At 34.6% G+C, this 16,621-nt stretch overlaps 1 protein-coding gene across 1 annotated transcript in view; it reads left to right on the forward strand.

Moving 5' to 3' along the window:
- Window positions 1–266: 266 nt before the first annotated feature.
- Window positions 267–16,621, forward strand: part of LOC101741207 (suppressor of lurcher protein 1) — a 338,026-nt gene continuing 321,671 nt past the window's right edge. The window contains exon 1 of the mRNA XM_038011405.2: window positions 267–502. The gene's annotated coding sequence lies outside the window, so the exon portion shown is untranslated. The remainder of the gene's footprint in view (window positions 503–16,621) is intronic.

Consider the following 16,621-nt stretch of genomic DNA (forward strand, 5'->3'; position numbering starts at 1 on the left):
GACCTTAAATATCAAGGGTGACAGGAATTTGGCTGTGGTATCTATGAGCTCCAACGAAAGATTCAAATCACACTAAAAATCTTAATATTTCATATCTTTGGACCATGCGTTGGATCAATTTGATATTAATTGTTAAAACATATATTTCTAAAAAAAGTTACAAGTCTATATTCGCTAATTATTCATTAGCAACGCGTTCATTACGTGACTCAAAGCATAAATAAGTACTCGGAAGCTAACGTAAGGACTGACCGTGGTTTTTATTCAGTTCAACGCGATCGCTACGACAGCGCGGACCTACGCCGTAGCTGCTTGACGTAGAGCGCTCTACGCGAGCACGACAACTTTCCAAAAATTATTAACTTTGTTTTAATGTAATAATCTTAGTGTAAGTAATTTTAATGTAATTTAATATAAGCGAGTTAGTGTTTCGTGTATTGTATAGGTTAGTAACTGTATAGTGCATACGGTAACCTACTTAATGCTTCTTCATAAAGGGGAGGTAAGTAATGACTTTTCTATTCACTACGTTTTTAAAATGACTTTAGTTACAAAATGACGTTGCAGAATTCATTTGTCGATTTCGTTTTAAATGTATAAGTAATATTTTTAGTATACTAAATATTTATATTATGATTTCTGATTAAAAGTTTTTTGTGTTTATAATAAATCATACAAAATCTAAATGAGAATTTTATAAAATTCGCTGATTTATAGAACAGTATGTTGGTAAAAATCATACTCATAATCAGTATGAATATCTTTCAGATTTTTACTTGAAACAAAATAATAGGTTACGAGAACACTGGTACCGAGTTATTTGAAGAATATGTTTTTAAATAATGTACGTCTCAGTGCTAAAAAAACTCATGAAAGCATACGACATGGAAAGCTGCAAGTCAGGCTAAAAAATCGAATTTTAAACACACATATAACATAATACACACATACACACACAGCACCATTTTTATTAGCTCTCATGACGTTAACCCATTATTATGAGCCCATAGAAATCACTACATTAATGCTAGCAGCTGTAATACCAATAAGCCTTTTTTCGATTGCTTTGGTGCTATTTGAATCTACAAGACATCAACGGCTTAATTTTGCATTTACCAATTTCAAATTCATCCATTTACAATCTTCGGCATTTCGAACGTTTTACAGATAAAAAATATAGCCTTGATACATTGGTACTTTTAGATAATACTAATACATCAATATTCTTCAAAACACCGCATTACTTTAGAAATGTTCCAAAAATGTTCCAAAGATTTTCAGTATCGGCTCCGGCAATAAATCTATTATAATAATCTAATTATAGCTTCAAGATGACGAGTGAATGTAATTATTATTCGCTTCCGATTTTATTATAACCTATAAATACTAGAGACAATTACGAAATAATTTAAAAATAATAATAATAATGAAATAATTTAATTTTAAATAATAAGCAATACGAAATAACTTAGAATGGTTATATTTAACATCTGCCTGTTTCAATTGGTTGTGACTCCACACGGGTAGGTATCATCAGCCTCTAGTGCTGTCTCGAAGCCAACGCGGGTTCCGTTCTAAAGAGCAGATCCTGGCACTACAGTACAATCAAGACTTTCACCCAATGTTTCGAAGCTACCTAGCATTCACTACTGCTGATTTCTAGAGTCTCCTATAGACAACACCTTACCGTCAGCATGCTTGCTAATCTAAAAGCACAAAAAATTCCATAGCTTCACTCTAAAAATTAAGTTAGAGTCATGTTAGACATAGGCTCTAACTAATAGTAATGCTGTTCAAATTTAAATAATAAAAGCGGTGTTGGACAATAGTCCATTAGGTTATTACTATTGAGTAGTATAGCACGATTGAGTAAAAAAATACTACTAAGTAATATAATACTACTGAATAATAAAATACTATTGCGTAATAGTGATTTTCGAATCTTTAAAATAATAGTGTTCTCCGAGTATTCAAAGTAATACTATACTTCTATTATCGAAAAATAAAAGTAAATTTAGACTATTGAAATAATAGTGCTTTTCGATTATTAATAACGATAGAGTGTTTTAGAATATTAAGACTAATAGTTCTGTTCAATTATTAACAACAATGGTGTTTTTCGACTGTTAATAATGATAATGTTTTTCGGCTATTAATTAGTATATAAGAATATGCGAGCAGAGTCTACTCAATGTTAGGGTAAAGCTGAAATAGCCTCTCAAGGCTATCAGCATAGGTAGGAAAAAACAAAAAAGTCTTCTCAAACGACTTACTTTACAATCAACCCGTCCGTGGTAGTAGTAGCATTCTCACGTAATTTTAGATTCTTAGTCTTCTCCCGATCCCCCTAATTCCTATTTAGTGTTTGGTATGGCGAGTTGCACTAGTATGGTACGAACTAGTACGACATCGATCTGTTGTCAACAACTGACGTAAATATTCACTTTTCACAGTATACAGATTGCGACATGAATTGGGCCGTGAATTCATCGGCCCATCCACTCCAGTAAAAAGTACAACACGATTGTTTGTTCGGTCGTCCAATTAATTTCTCTTGATATTATAGTTCTAGAATAAAACGTAGGTACTTGAAGGATAATGTTTTGAAGAAATAGTGCGTTCGAATTTGCTGGTTAAAGAGAGTAGTTATTGGGTTGTACTGAGACTTTAGAATAATGTTTGAAGCGCAAATTTATGCAATTCGTATTCGTATTGTATTTGTATTCGTGTTTTTACTGGTGGTAGGACCTCTTGTGAGTCCGTGCGTGTAGGTACCACCGCCCTGCCTATTTCTGCTGTAAAGCAGTAGTGCGTTTTGGTTTGAAGGGTGGAGCAGCCGTTGTAACTATACTGAGATCTTAGAACTTATATCTCAAGGTGGGCGGCGCATTTACGTTGTAGATGTCTATGGGCTTCAGTAACCACTTAACACCAGGTGGGCTGTGAGCTCGTCCAAACATCTAAGCAATAAAAAATAAAATAATGCCCGCTACCGTCAGTATTATAATTATCAAATTTGTATATAAAATTGTTTTTTGTATTTTATTTAATCGTATCATTAAGTTCTATATTTACCATTCAAACGCAAATGAAATTATTTTCCATCACGCGTTTGTTAATTACGAAATGCTACAGAATAATTTCAAATAATTTAATTGATGTGTATTGGATTATAGCTCATTCATTATGGAGCTATTGAGAGCTATTGGCTGAGCTAAAGCCTACTTTGTATTCACTGGTTACTGAAGCCCAAAGACATCATGTTTCGTGGTAGAAATAGGCAGGATAAGGCTAATGTATTCGTGCGCGGTAAATAACAAGGTGTTTGTTCAAGGTTTGTTTAAAATCGAGAAAGTTAGGCTGTACTACAATTAAGTTATACAGTGGCTATTTTCTTTGAATGTAATGTTGAAGTAAGCTAATGGTATATTCTATTTGAACATGATGTAGGTATACAGAACACCAAATTTGGTACTGTACTAAATTTAATATTTTACTTTATGTGTGAGTGGTATTTAATAATAAAATTGGCCTTGCAATTTTCTTAAACGATTGTTTGAAATTAATATATATTTTTGAATTATTTATATTTTTAAAATACTGAAATGTTTGCTGTCTCTGTGCTTATCTTGAATTCTGACTTCAGAAAAAAACTTATGGCCGAAGCACATTTCAAAATTAGTGATTAAAAAGGAAGACTTCGAACTGAATTTGTTCAGATTTAACTTTAATTAAAACAAACACTACGTTAAAACGGCTACTTTATACTTTAACTATTGAACGAGTCTATGATTAATAAAACATGCGGAACATTAAAAAAACAACAAATAAATAATAGAGAACAAATCACACAAGGGCATTTAGGCCCAAACCAAGATTTTATGTACTATGGGAACCAGAGAGATATGAGATCGGTATCGATTAAATACGCTGAATTATACATATAATATAGATTTTATATAACATAGATAATATATAACGTAGATTTCATCCGGACACGAAGGAAACAAACCTGTTTTCACACAAATGCTTACCCGAAGTGGGAATCAACCTTAGCTCAGCAGTCAAGGCTGCTAACTACTAAACCATTGGGCCACGCATCGCGTTCATAGACAGAGAACGGGCTTAAAAACACAAATGTTCTTTGAGAATTTGAATTCGTGAGCATAAGTGTAAACTATATGTATTTGTGAACGTATGTATGTATGTACATATGTAAGCGAAATTTCTATCTTGAATATATTTTCATGCATTATTTTTATGATGAACATAAATTTGATGTACCGAATTTTCGATTAAAATGATGGTCGTTTCAATAAAATACGACTTCACTGTTAGTAATAATTTCACGCGCACTAATAACGCGAACCTTTGAAAATTTCACATTACGCTACCTATCTTTGAACCGTAAATAATATTTATATCGTATTCTAGAAGCTCGCAACATAACAAAATGTCCGCGGCCGCACTTCGCTGATCGTAAAACATGCATTGTTGAGTGCTCGCTTAGTGTTCGAACGTTCTCGTAGATATTGAATGCTCATTTAGAGTAAGTGGATGCAGCGGTACATGCAGTTTTATCGTAAATCAAACGCGACGCTGCGACAATGCGAGCACGAACGCTTTCTGGAGCATAACCCGTTTGTGCAACTTGAATATATGAACGAGATACATCGTTCACGCTGCAATGTAATGTGTTGTATTTCAATATCGTGTTTCTTTGATAGTCTTGTTTTCATTTCGATTTTGTTTTAGTGAAAACTCAACTTAGGATTTGTTTTTTGATTAAATTCAAATTCAAATTCAAAATCATTTATTTCAACTTAGATGTCAGTATGACACACTTGTTGAATTTCAAAATACAAATAACAATGTTAACTCTACCACCGGTTCCAAAAAAAGCCACAGTCCTGAGAAAAACCGGCGAAACAAACTCAGCGGTCTTTTTTTTGTTTGTTTTTTCTTAAATATTTTCTTTTTTTTAAATAAATAAAAATATTTACAATAAAGGAAAAAACAAGTCAAAAAATACAATTAAATTTTTTTTAATAATAATGAAAAATGAAAAGGCCAGGAGCGAGCGCCTCATTCCCACATAGTGCCATCTAGTAAATAATCCTTAACTTTATAATATGCCTTGTTGCATAAACGTTCCTTGACAGTTTTCTTAAATCTATGAACAGGTAGTAATTGAACGTTTAGTGGGATCTTGTTGAAAAGTTGCACACCCAGCCCCCTAAAAGAGAAATAGAAGAGAAATAGAGAAAAGAATAATATAAAATTTCCTTTGCAAATTTTGGTTGAAACATTACCGTTCTGATTAGCTGTCGGAGTATATGCTTTTTGGAATGGGTACATAGGATTACATATATCTTTTCTATTAACAATTTAACAAATAAAACGCAATGTAAACTGTATTCAGTCAAACTGTTTTTAATAAAAGTCTGTGATTTAAAAAAAAGAAGATTAATTATTTCGATTTTATTTGACCGGTTTAAGAAATATGATAGTAACAGCTCATACCAAGAATGATTAATAGAATACAATTATCAAGAAACAGAAAAAACGGAAATCATCGATCCTTCGTTAGTAAACATGTGTAAATAAAGGTTCGCTTTCAAATTTTAGTTATTATAAGACATTGAGTTAGTATTTTAAGAGTTAGTTAAATTAAAGCAATCTAATTACTTTAATAAAAAAAAAGGACAATATTCCTAACCTAAAAGTACATGTTAATATCCGCAACATGCTTCGTCAGAAATGTATGTAATGCTTTCAAATTGTATTATGGTTTACAATACAGTCTGTTTCCGTGTTTGTTTAAAAGTATCTCGTATATTTAGTATATCGCGTAGGCACACACCTCTCATTGTCCTTACTCGATTATTCTTTTTTTTTTTTTTTATTGCCCTTGTAGGCAGACGAGCATACGGCCCACCTGATGGTGAGTGGTTACCGTCGCCCATGGAGTTCAGCAATGCCAGGGGCAGAGCCAAGCCGCTGCCTACCGCTAAAAATTCAATCGATATTGTACAGAATGATATTGCTTATTCGTTTGTAGTATTGTTTCGTTAGGATCACTATTTTTGTAGTTGCGTTATTTGAGGGATCAAAGAGTTTTTTTTCTTTTTGGATTGCCTTTTATATGATGACGGTTAAGTGGCTCACTCGATAGTGTTTATTTATCTTTATTACAGCGACATTACAGCGGTAGATATATAAGCTGCTATGTACCGTCAAGGGCTATTTTCATAGCACGTTAGAAGGATATGTACCATTATAATTCGGTTTCTGCATTATTTAAACGCATAGTATGAGGTATATTTTTTTTTATTACTTAGTTGGGTGGACGAGCTCACAGCCCACCTGGCGTTAAGTGGTTACTGGAGCCCATGGACATCTTTATTTTATTTTTTTATTTTATTGCCCTTGTAGGCAGACGAGCATACGGCCCACCTGATGGTGAGTGGTTACCGTCGCCCATGGACTTCAGCAATGCCAGGGGCAGAGCCAAGCCGCTGCCTACCGCTTAATACTCTCCACAAGCATCGTTTGAAGGACATGTCATAGCGCTCGGGAAACACCGTGGAGGGGAGCTCATTCCATAGCCGGACTATCTACAACGTAAATGCGCCAACCACCTTGAGATATAAGTTCTAAGATCTCAGTATAGTTACAACGGCTGCTCCACCCTTCAAACCGAAACGCATTACTGCTTCACGGCAGAAATAGGCAGGGCGGTGGTACCTCCCCGCGCGGGCTCACAAGAGGTCCTACCACCAGTACTAGGTAGGTAAAATTAGGTAGGATCCTAAATTTTCCCACTTTGTAAGTTAGGGAGAATTTAGGAAATATAGTAAAAATAATTAGGAAAAGAACACGGTGATCGACGTATGGATATTGCTTCAATAGATGATTTCAATAAGCGTATTGAGGGCTTGCGAATATATACATATATATAGTAAAAAACGAAAGAAGATGCGAACATATTTCATTGCTACTTTCCTATAAATTTTCGTATTGCGTTTCATTTCATTATATTATCGCAGAGTCCATTCTATTGAGCATGTAGTCTTCGTACACCGTATTCAATCTAAATTTCCTTTTTAAACCAATGCTAACCGTGTAATGACCAAATTTCCTGAGCTCTGTTTCTGTGAAACCAATTTGGCTTAGCTTTAGGTAACGTCCCGCTATTGTGTTGATACCTCCGCGTCGCAGAATGTTCCAGATTAAACAGCCATGTTTGCTTTCGGCGTTCATTCGTCGAATAACACTGATTCCGTTGTAATTAACCCTGTTTGCACATTCGAAAACGGCACAACGTTTAAGACAATTAAGATTAATTCGCATTTTGTTATTTTGCATCGAGAACGCTGTTGCCACGCTTGCGTGACGACCGAAATGGCTTCCCGTTGTTGTTATTCCTTGTGAATTATGTATCGACTCGATATAACTTTAGACGCTAATTTCTTCGATATTGCGATAGTAATTTTGCCTTCATTGACTAGTTTAACACTTTAACTGCCATGTAGGTCACCGGTGCACTACGTGGCGCACTGAAGTAATTATTTCGATCTCTCTCTCTTCAATCTTCTAAGGCGCCGGAATATCTAGTAGACTCTGGGAACGACGAATCCGAACGATTCTGAGAATCAATCTATTTCTAAGAGACTTAAAAGACTAACACATTACAGGCTCCTTAGTAACAAAAATCGACCTAGTTACTTCAGTGCGCCACGTAGGGCACCTACACGGCAGTCAACGTATTAAAATATAAAGACAAGACCTAAAATTGTTTCCCACGAAAAGAAAAAGTCCATTAGAATTTTCCTCAAAGATTATTAAGTGAGTCGGTGTTGAAGTTTGCAGTTTCCGCGTCAGTTGCCTGACAATTACGCCGGTTCCGAGGCTTGGTAACTTTGAACGTGCACATTGCTGCAACTTACCATTGTGGTGCAATAAGTATATTGCAAGCGTAACTAATAATTCAGATATTGCTTGTCATCATTGATTTGGGACCCACACCACATCTCTTTACAGCGTTGAAGTGATTCTCAACTAACTATCTATATTTATGTGGGATGCAGGCTTCAGACAATAAATAAAAGTTTCGCGTTTACTACTTCCACGTTTTATTTCAATACTATTAATGTAAATTTTAATAGTTCCGTCGTGCTCGTGCTTCGTTCGTCGTCGTTCATCCATTCGTCATTCTGTCATCTCACACGTCATCCCCTTCCATTCTCGATATACCGCTGCGTTCACAAACATCAACTTGCATCCATCATATCATGCGTTCAATAAAACATCATTCCCACATTCGGCCGTCCTGCACGTAAGTCTGTCCTCAGAGTTACCTTTTTATAACACTAACATCTTACAACATAGAGAAAGTTATACAAAAAGTTATAAATCATTCTTAAACAAAACAATTAACAACTATTACATTAACATCATATGACTAAAGACTGAACATATTACAACAAAACTAACTTAAAAAAAACAAAACTCATCTTATGATAAAAGGATATTAGAACATCGTATGCTAATAAATGTAACATAATAGAACTATAACTAGGGTTAACAATATAATTCACTCATCCTTTCATACTACCAATCTTGAACTCATCCTTTCTGTTTATTCAGTCACTTAAGTAATCAGGCCACTTTTTCATAAAATCAGCAGATGTAGTAGTCTTGTTAGGGCCTTCAACTTGTGCGTCAGCCTTCTCAACATTGTATCTATTCTTTCTTTTGACCTTTACTATTCGATATGGTCCCAAAAACTTTGGTTTCAGTTTCATTCCTGTACCAAACTGAGTCCTTTTCACAGCTACTAAGTCGCCTTCCTTGTATATAGTATATTCTTTCATTTTCTTGTTGTAATTTCTTCTATTTTCTTCTTGTACTGTAAATATTTGTTTCTTCGCTTCCTTCCTAAGTTCTTCTCTACTGTCAATGAAATTGTGTCTTTCTTCTTCCATCAAAAGGAACATGGAAAACAATTTACCTTAAACAACCAATCATTTGGTTTCATCCATACCAAACCATCTTTCATAACTGTAATAACATTTCGTAAAAATTCATGTCCCAATATCACTTTAATAGGTATACTGTCTCTAGGAATCACATAAAATATTATATGACGATACGTGTAGCCGTCGATTTCAATGTTTGTTTTAAATTGTTCACTTGATATTACCTTTCATGAGCCTAAACCGGTAAGAACTGTGTTTACATTTTTAAAACACGTCGGAGAGCCTATTTGCTCATAGTAGTCCATGGTTACTAAATTAACTTCACTACCAGTATCAATTAATGCATGAATTTCGTTATTATTACACAATTTTACTAATTTCAAAGTTTTTTTCAACACTTTACATTCTTTATTTACTTTTAAAATGTCAACCTCACTGTTATGACATTTGTCGCGCACCGTACTGTTCGCAGAGCCAATCACAGCATTCATAGCGTTGTGAACTTCGTCAGATTGATTTTCGAAAATTGTGTTCGCGCCCTCCTGCGTCGTAGCGATATATGTGCGTTTCGGTTGCTGCTCCGTTCTCGCGCTGCTAGCCGTAGTCGATGACGCTTCCGCCTTTGCCGGACATTGTGAAGAAATATGGCCGAACACGTTGCAGTTGAAACACTTTTTTCCTTGCATCTTTTTCGGGCAATCTTCACTTTTATGACTCTTCTCTCCACAGCTATAGCATCGAACTTTTGATGACCATTCTCTTGTATTAGTAATTTTCTGCTCTTTTCCGTAAATAGGTTCTTTCTTCATTTTTTCTTTCAAAATCTCGTATATTTTTAATTTCTCCTTTAATTCAGCGTACGTTGTGACTCCATATAGCATTATTTTATTTATTTCTTGATCTTGTATGCCATCTACAACATATTTTATAGCCACGTAGTCCGCCATTTTGCCTCGGCGTCCAAGCTCTTTCATGGCAAACATGTAGTCAATGCATGATTCATTTGACTTTTTCTTTTTAGCACTCATCATTTCGTGAATAGTCTTGGCGTCTATGGTGTCAGGGAACTCCTTACTGATGGCTATCTTTAAAGTATCCCAGCATGGAAACGTTTTTTCAGAATTTAACCACAAAGCTGCCGTGCCGGTTAATGACCGTCGAGCCACTAATAACCGTTGCTTTGGTGTCCACTCGAATATGTCACCATTTTCCTCTATATCTTGTATCCACTTTGTTACAGCATAAGTTTTGTCTTTGCCGTCAAACTTCCTGATGATATTCTCCGTTAAGTGAAACATTCCACCACGCGTTGGTCGATCGAAAATACTGTCGTCGTCATCGAAGGACTGGCTTTTTGATCGTCGTCTTGCCATCCTCGTGTATCAATCTTTTGTGATCGTCGTACACAATGAAGATTTAAATACGTCGTGTGTATATTCGTACAATTGACGCGTTGTTTGTTTCTCGTAATGGCGTCGAAACAATTATTATTACTTGCCTTTTCTTTTGGCCGATCCCGGACGAAGCCCCCAAAATGTGGGATGCAGGCTTCAGACAATAAATAAAAGTTTCGCGTTTACTACTTCCACGTTTTATTTCAATACTATTAATATAAATTTTAATAGTTCCGTCGTGCTCGTGCTTCGTTCGTCGTCGTTCATCCATTCGTCATTCTGTCATCTCACACGTCATCCCCTTCCATTCTCGATATACCGCTGCGTTCACAAACATCAACTTGCATCCATCATATCATGCGTTCAATAAAACATCATTCCCACATTTATATAATGACTAGCTGACCCGTAGTGCCTCAATCGATAAACAAAAGACCTAAACTTTTGTATAAAATAAACTTAAAACAAACAAAAGGAATCCGTCCGACGGGGGACACATCAAAGGAAAAACAAAATTGTTATTTTTATTTAATTTCGAGCATTTTCATATTTATCTACTTTTTAAACCTTCTCTGGACTTTTACCAATAATTCAAGACCGAAATTAGCCAAATCGGTCCAGCCGTTCTCGAGTTTTAGCGAGACTAACGAACAGCAATTCATTTTTATATAATATATTATATAGATAGATATGGAGTACATCAGAATGAATAAACAATAAAAGACTTAATTGCGTTTTCTGTGATATATTAAGAAAACAACATTTAAAACCTTTAACCTCTTCTAAAATTAATAATAGGGTTCAAAGTATGAAATTGCCGTTTTATTGTAACTAGATGATGACTGAGCTTTGCTCGGTTTTTTTTGATAACGCCGTCTTGTTGTGTCTTTAAAGCGGTTAGTTGCCCTCAATTAAAAAAAATAGTATTATTATTCGCCAATAGATGTCGGGAAGAGTTGATTATTGAAAACACGAATAAAACAACATTTTCTGAAAATAAATCGTAGCTAGATCGATTTATCGCCCCCGAAATACCGAATAGATAATAATCATCAATAGATGGCATCAATGTATAGATAATAATGATAGACATTTTGATTAAATAAATATGTTAAATGAAAAAAAAAACGAATTTCAATTTTTCAGTACAAATTGGCAATTTCATACCTCAATACATACAATTCAATACAATTCAATATTACGGGTTACCCTAATATTAAAAATGAAACAGTAAACAGTATTAATCAACTGTACAAAACTAAACTCTACTTTTTATTAAAATGACAGCCTTCACTTCTGAAATATTAAGTATTATTATTTATGGACTTCACTCCATGACACTGAATTACACTGAAGAAAAATCCTTTTTAAAAAATCGTGCTCAATTTTATGTTGGTTTTCTTGATTTTTCTCTTAAATTTTGCTGATGAGTTTTTATTTAAGTACAGGAAAGTATTTATGAAATTCAGTATTTTAGGAAATAATAAATTACGTAAAATAAAAATAAAATCGTAATTCAAATTATCAATTAAAATAGCTTCTTTTTATTGCTCTAGCGCTCATGACTAAGAAGAAGAAAAGTTACTACACTTCTAAGCTCTTCTGAGCTAAGATGTCTTAGAACTAAGATGCAGTCATAGACATCACAATGTGGACGCCGCTAGTGACCTTAAAACATAATATTAAATCCTCAATTGTATTGTCATATTTTTCAAACTCGAGCACATCGCAGTAGAATTAGATAGAATATCAATAGCTACCCCATTGGATTCACAATGCGTCTTAGATACGCAGATACTTAAAATACGCAGTGATGTCGAGCGAATTCACCAAAGCTAAGGTTTGTTCATTGAGTTTATTTTAGAAAATATAAATGTGGTGTCGTGGGACACCAGGTAGGAACGAAGTTCCTTCGGCTAATGTAGAATCGACACAATTTGCAAAAAAAAAATCGTGCTCAATTTTATGTTGGTTTTCTTGATTTTTCTCTTAAATTTTGCTGATGAGTTTTTATTTAAGTACAGGAAAGTATTTAGGAAATTCAGTATTTTAGGAAATAATAAATTACGTAAAATAAAAATAAATTCGTAATTCAAATTATCAATTAAAATAACAAAATATGTCTCTTTATTTTTGTTTGACAACATAAAATTACATAGAAATAGAAATAATTACAAAATAGAGAGAGAAGGGATGAGAGAACGAAAAGAAAGAGGGAGAAAGAGAAAGGTATTATACACTACTCGCTTGTGTATACGACTGTCGCGCCTGCGCACGTCTCATTTAACGGTTTTATTCCACGCACTTTTTTCCACGGATTTTTTCTTACGGTTTTACTATCACATTTTTTTCAGTTCGGTCGCGCAGCAAAATCCCTATCCCCTCCAAGCCTGCCGTAGGGAACTTCGTTCCAAAAACTAAAGAGTTTTAAATAATAAAGGTTTTTATTTACATTTATTTAAACTTATTGTACAGAATTTAGGGCGAATGGTTAATATAATGTAAAAACATGCACCATTGGGTCGCAATATAGAAATTTTCACGGCAACTATGTATCACACTTACAGTTTTGCGTTAGGTCAATGAAAATAAATTTTTAGCAGTTTTTTAAATTTTATATTAAGATCGAACCAGTTAAAAAAAGAAACCAAAGTCTTAAAAGATACAAGGTCAAAGCGTTAATTGCATTGGATTCCAATTACAAAATTTAATGGGCCTAAAAGCAATCGTGTTTTTATTTGGGTAAACGAAGGGTTTTTAAAGAAATAACCCTTACCGGGAAACATGGTATAAATAAATTTCTATGTTTGTATTTGTAGTGTTCGATTTACGTGCCCCAGCACATTAAATTTGCAGAGAAACAATCTTCTTTTGTAACAAGTTTCGATAGTGTCCACGTGCTGGTGCGACCGGTCCTATTTTTGGCAAATGTATACAGACTTAAGGCTCTAACCAAAACAATTCGTGTTCGAGTTTGAAGCTAGAATCATTGATTAAAATATATTTAACTCAGTTAATTTTTCTTTTTTGTTAATACTGGTTTTTTTCTTTATTGCCCATGTAGGCAGGCGAGCATAAGGCCCGCCTGATGGTGAGTGGTTACCGTCCCCCATGGACGTCAGCAATGCCAAGGCCAGAGCCAAGCCGCTGCCTACCGCTAGGTACTCTTTAAAAGCCTCGTTTAAAGAAGAACATGTTATAGTGGTTGGAAAACGCCGTGGAGGGGAGCTTATTCCAAAGCCGGATGGTACGTGGCAAAAAAGATCTCTGGGAACGTACTATGGATGAATCTGTGGCTTCAGGTAGTATGGATGACCTCTACGCCGGTGGCGGGCGGTGCGATGGTAAAAACGACGATGATGGGATAAATTATGGGATCATCTCAAACAATTCCTCAGAGCACTATGACGTATGCAAGTATGTCAAGAATGTATCATCAAGATTCGTCCAGTCTATCCCAGAGTCAAGACATATTGATTAATAATTTAATTTTATTAAAATTATAAGAATACTTGTGGCTTGGTTTGGATCGTCTTCTTTTGTTTTCGTTTATGTTTTGTTTATATCATTTAATAAAAAAATTGCTCAGCTTCTGTACTTTTGTCACTTTAGTAATAGTATTTACGGCCGGTAGGGCGTAGGTATTTATTTATTAGGTATAATGCGTTTCAGTTTAAGCAGTGGGGCAGCCGTTGTACTGTAAAAACTGAGACTTAGAACTCATGTCTCAAGGTGGGTAACGGCATTTACATTGTTGATGTCTATGGGCTCCGGTGAGAACTTTAACGCCAAATTAGCAATTTAAAAAAGTGTAATACGATATTTTAAGGTTTTCGCGAGTCGCAGACACAACTAGTTTTACGGATTAATCTCGTGTTTTTTTATTAATTTATAACTTTATAACATACTTATTTTTTTTTGTGAAATCTTAGATATCTTTTGAATCTTGGATTAAACTCCGTTTTAAATTGTACTTAAGTGGGTTTTCAGCTCACGAGTGGTTCTTTTTTTGTTGTATAGACAGGTGATCGAGTTCACGGTCCATCATTAGTGGTCACTGGAGCCCAGGGATATCACAAGGTGAATGCCGCTACTCAATTTCAGACATGAGGTTTTAGTCTCAATTATCTAGTTTAAGGGCTGTCATTTCCTTTAAGGCCCACTACTAAATCTCCCACGTCCATTCAACAGGTCCAAAAATCTCCGATGATTCTGTGTCGAATGTGTAATTTTGAAATCGACCGGTGAGTTTTAGCGTAGACGTGGTAAATGTGAAATAACATTTGTTCAACACTAGTGTTTTGTTCGAGTTTAGTCTGTATCACAGTAAGCCGTGAACTAACTTTATCCAGAAGGTTGTAATAAGACGATCCTTTCGTGTCTAGTGGAGCGCGTTAGAGTTTGTTCGGAACAACACGTGTTCGGGAATTGTTTCAGGAGCAGATATGTCAACCGCTTCGTTATCCTAGTTTTGTAAAAGTTTTCGCTTTAGATTGCGCTGTGAATTTTACACATAAAACTGTTAATAAACTTTGAAATAGATTGACAGTATTATTTGCGGTAAAATTACAGCATTAATTAATTGGAATTGTAAGTTTGTACACTATTATGATTGTATTTTATACTTCTTTATTCACAAATTTCACCAAGGCTACTCTATAAAAAAATATTAATAAAGACAAACAATATATAATCTATTCCCAATTTGACTACAGACGTCAAGAACAAAAGTTTGACAATAAATAGTATGCATGCGTGTGTGCGTCAAATACATGGTATGTAGTGTGTGTAATGTTTCCTTTATTGATTTAATGTATCTTTTACGCATTATTTAAAAAAAAAAATAGCATTGTACACTTCTTCTCTATATTCTCTATAAGTGTGGAAAATTTTATACTCCTCCGTCCGCGCAATTTTCGTAAAAAGGGATACAAAGTTTTTGCTTCACGTATTAATATATAGATCCTTGTCATTACAATCAGGACTGTATTTAATCGAAATCACATAGCTGCAGGATCAATGCAATGCAACATTAAAAAATTGCAATTCAATCATTATATGAATAAAATTCAATTGCACTTTTATGTTTAATCAACCTATGATCGAGATCACAGTTAATTTTACTTATAACACAAAAAAAACAGTCCTTTAAAAACACCACATCGGCATCGGTTGGATGTAAGATTAATCTGTCAAACTTTTATGACATATCTGACCTAATTAACAAATCACAAATCGTAATCGATATAATTCTCACAAGTCTCTATTTACTGTTTTAGAATTTAATAGTAGATGTTTGGCGACGAAAGCAAATGAAGTGGTTTCGGACGTGTGATGATGCTTGTCAAAAGGCTATTTTCGGTTCAATTTCAAACGCGATAATGTATTCGGTATGTAGGCGTACTAAAATGAGTTTATACGGAAAACCAATCATGTGAATTTACCGCTCATTACTATTGTTTTTGAACGGGTATAACGCAGAGACGAATAACTATAGGTATTAGCTGATATTGGAATACTAAACTACAATTTTATTGAGATTCATAATTAGAGAGTAAAAAATATTATACTTTGTAGCACTTAAAGTAATACCATTTTATTAATTAGCGGTAGCCAGTGGCTTGGCTCTGTCCCTGGCATTGCTGAAGTCCATGGGCGACGGTAATCACTCACCATCAGGTGGGCCGTATGCTCGTCTGCCTACAAGAGCAATAAAAAAAAAATTAGCGTACAGAGCGCTTACTTTTGATCTAGCTAATATGTGGGTAAAGGGAAGTAAAGAATATTTTGTGATTATTTCCTAATTTTCTGAAGCAACATCAACTACATAATATTTTAAAATGAACTTTATGTAACGATTAGAGTAGTCTTGCAAAAACGTCAAAAAATAAACTTTGAAATAATTTTTAATGCGCTTTCCGCGTTAACACGCACGTCAATGTGTCACTTCAGCAAATGGATTAAATTAATATTGAACTTTTATACACACGGGGAACAGGTACCGATAATATCGGTTAATCCACCGAAGCGTCTCCGTGTTTTGGGACACCGATATTCGTTCGAGTTTGTAGATTTAACGGCCACTGAATCCGTCCGATTCGAATTTTAATTAGTTTTGATTGAATATTAATTTGAATTCATTTGAGAGTTTTGTTTACGATTTATGTTATACTGGTCAAACTCGTTGGACAGAGTAGGGCAGGAGAGAGTAGGGCAGAGTTCACAAAGCTGCGTATAATCTTTTTT

The sequence above is a fragment of the Bombyx mori genome, chromosome 6 (genome assembly GCF_030269925.1).
Source record: "Bombyx mori chromosome 6, ASM3026992v2".
NCBI classification, from domain to species: Eukaryota; Metazoa; Arthropoda; class Insecta; order Lepidoptera; family Bombycidae; genus Bombyx; species Bombyx mori.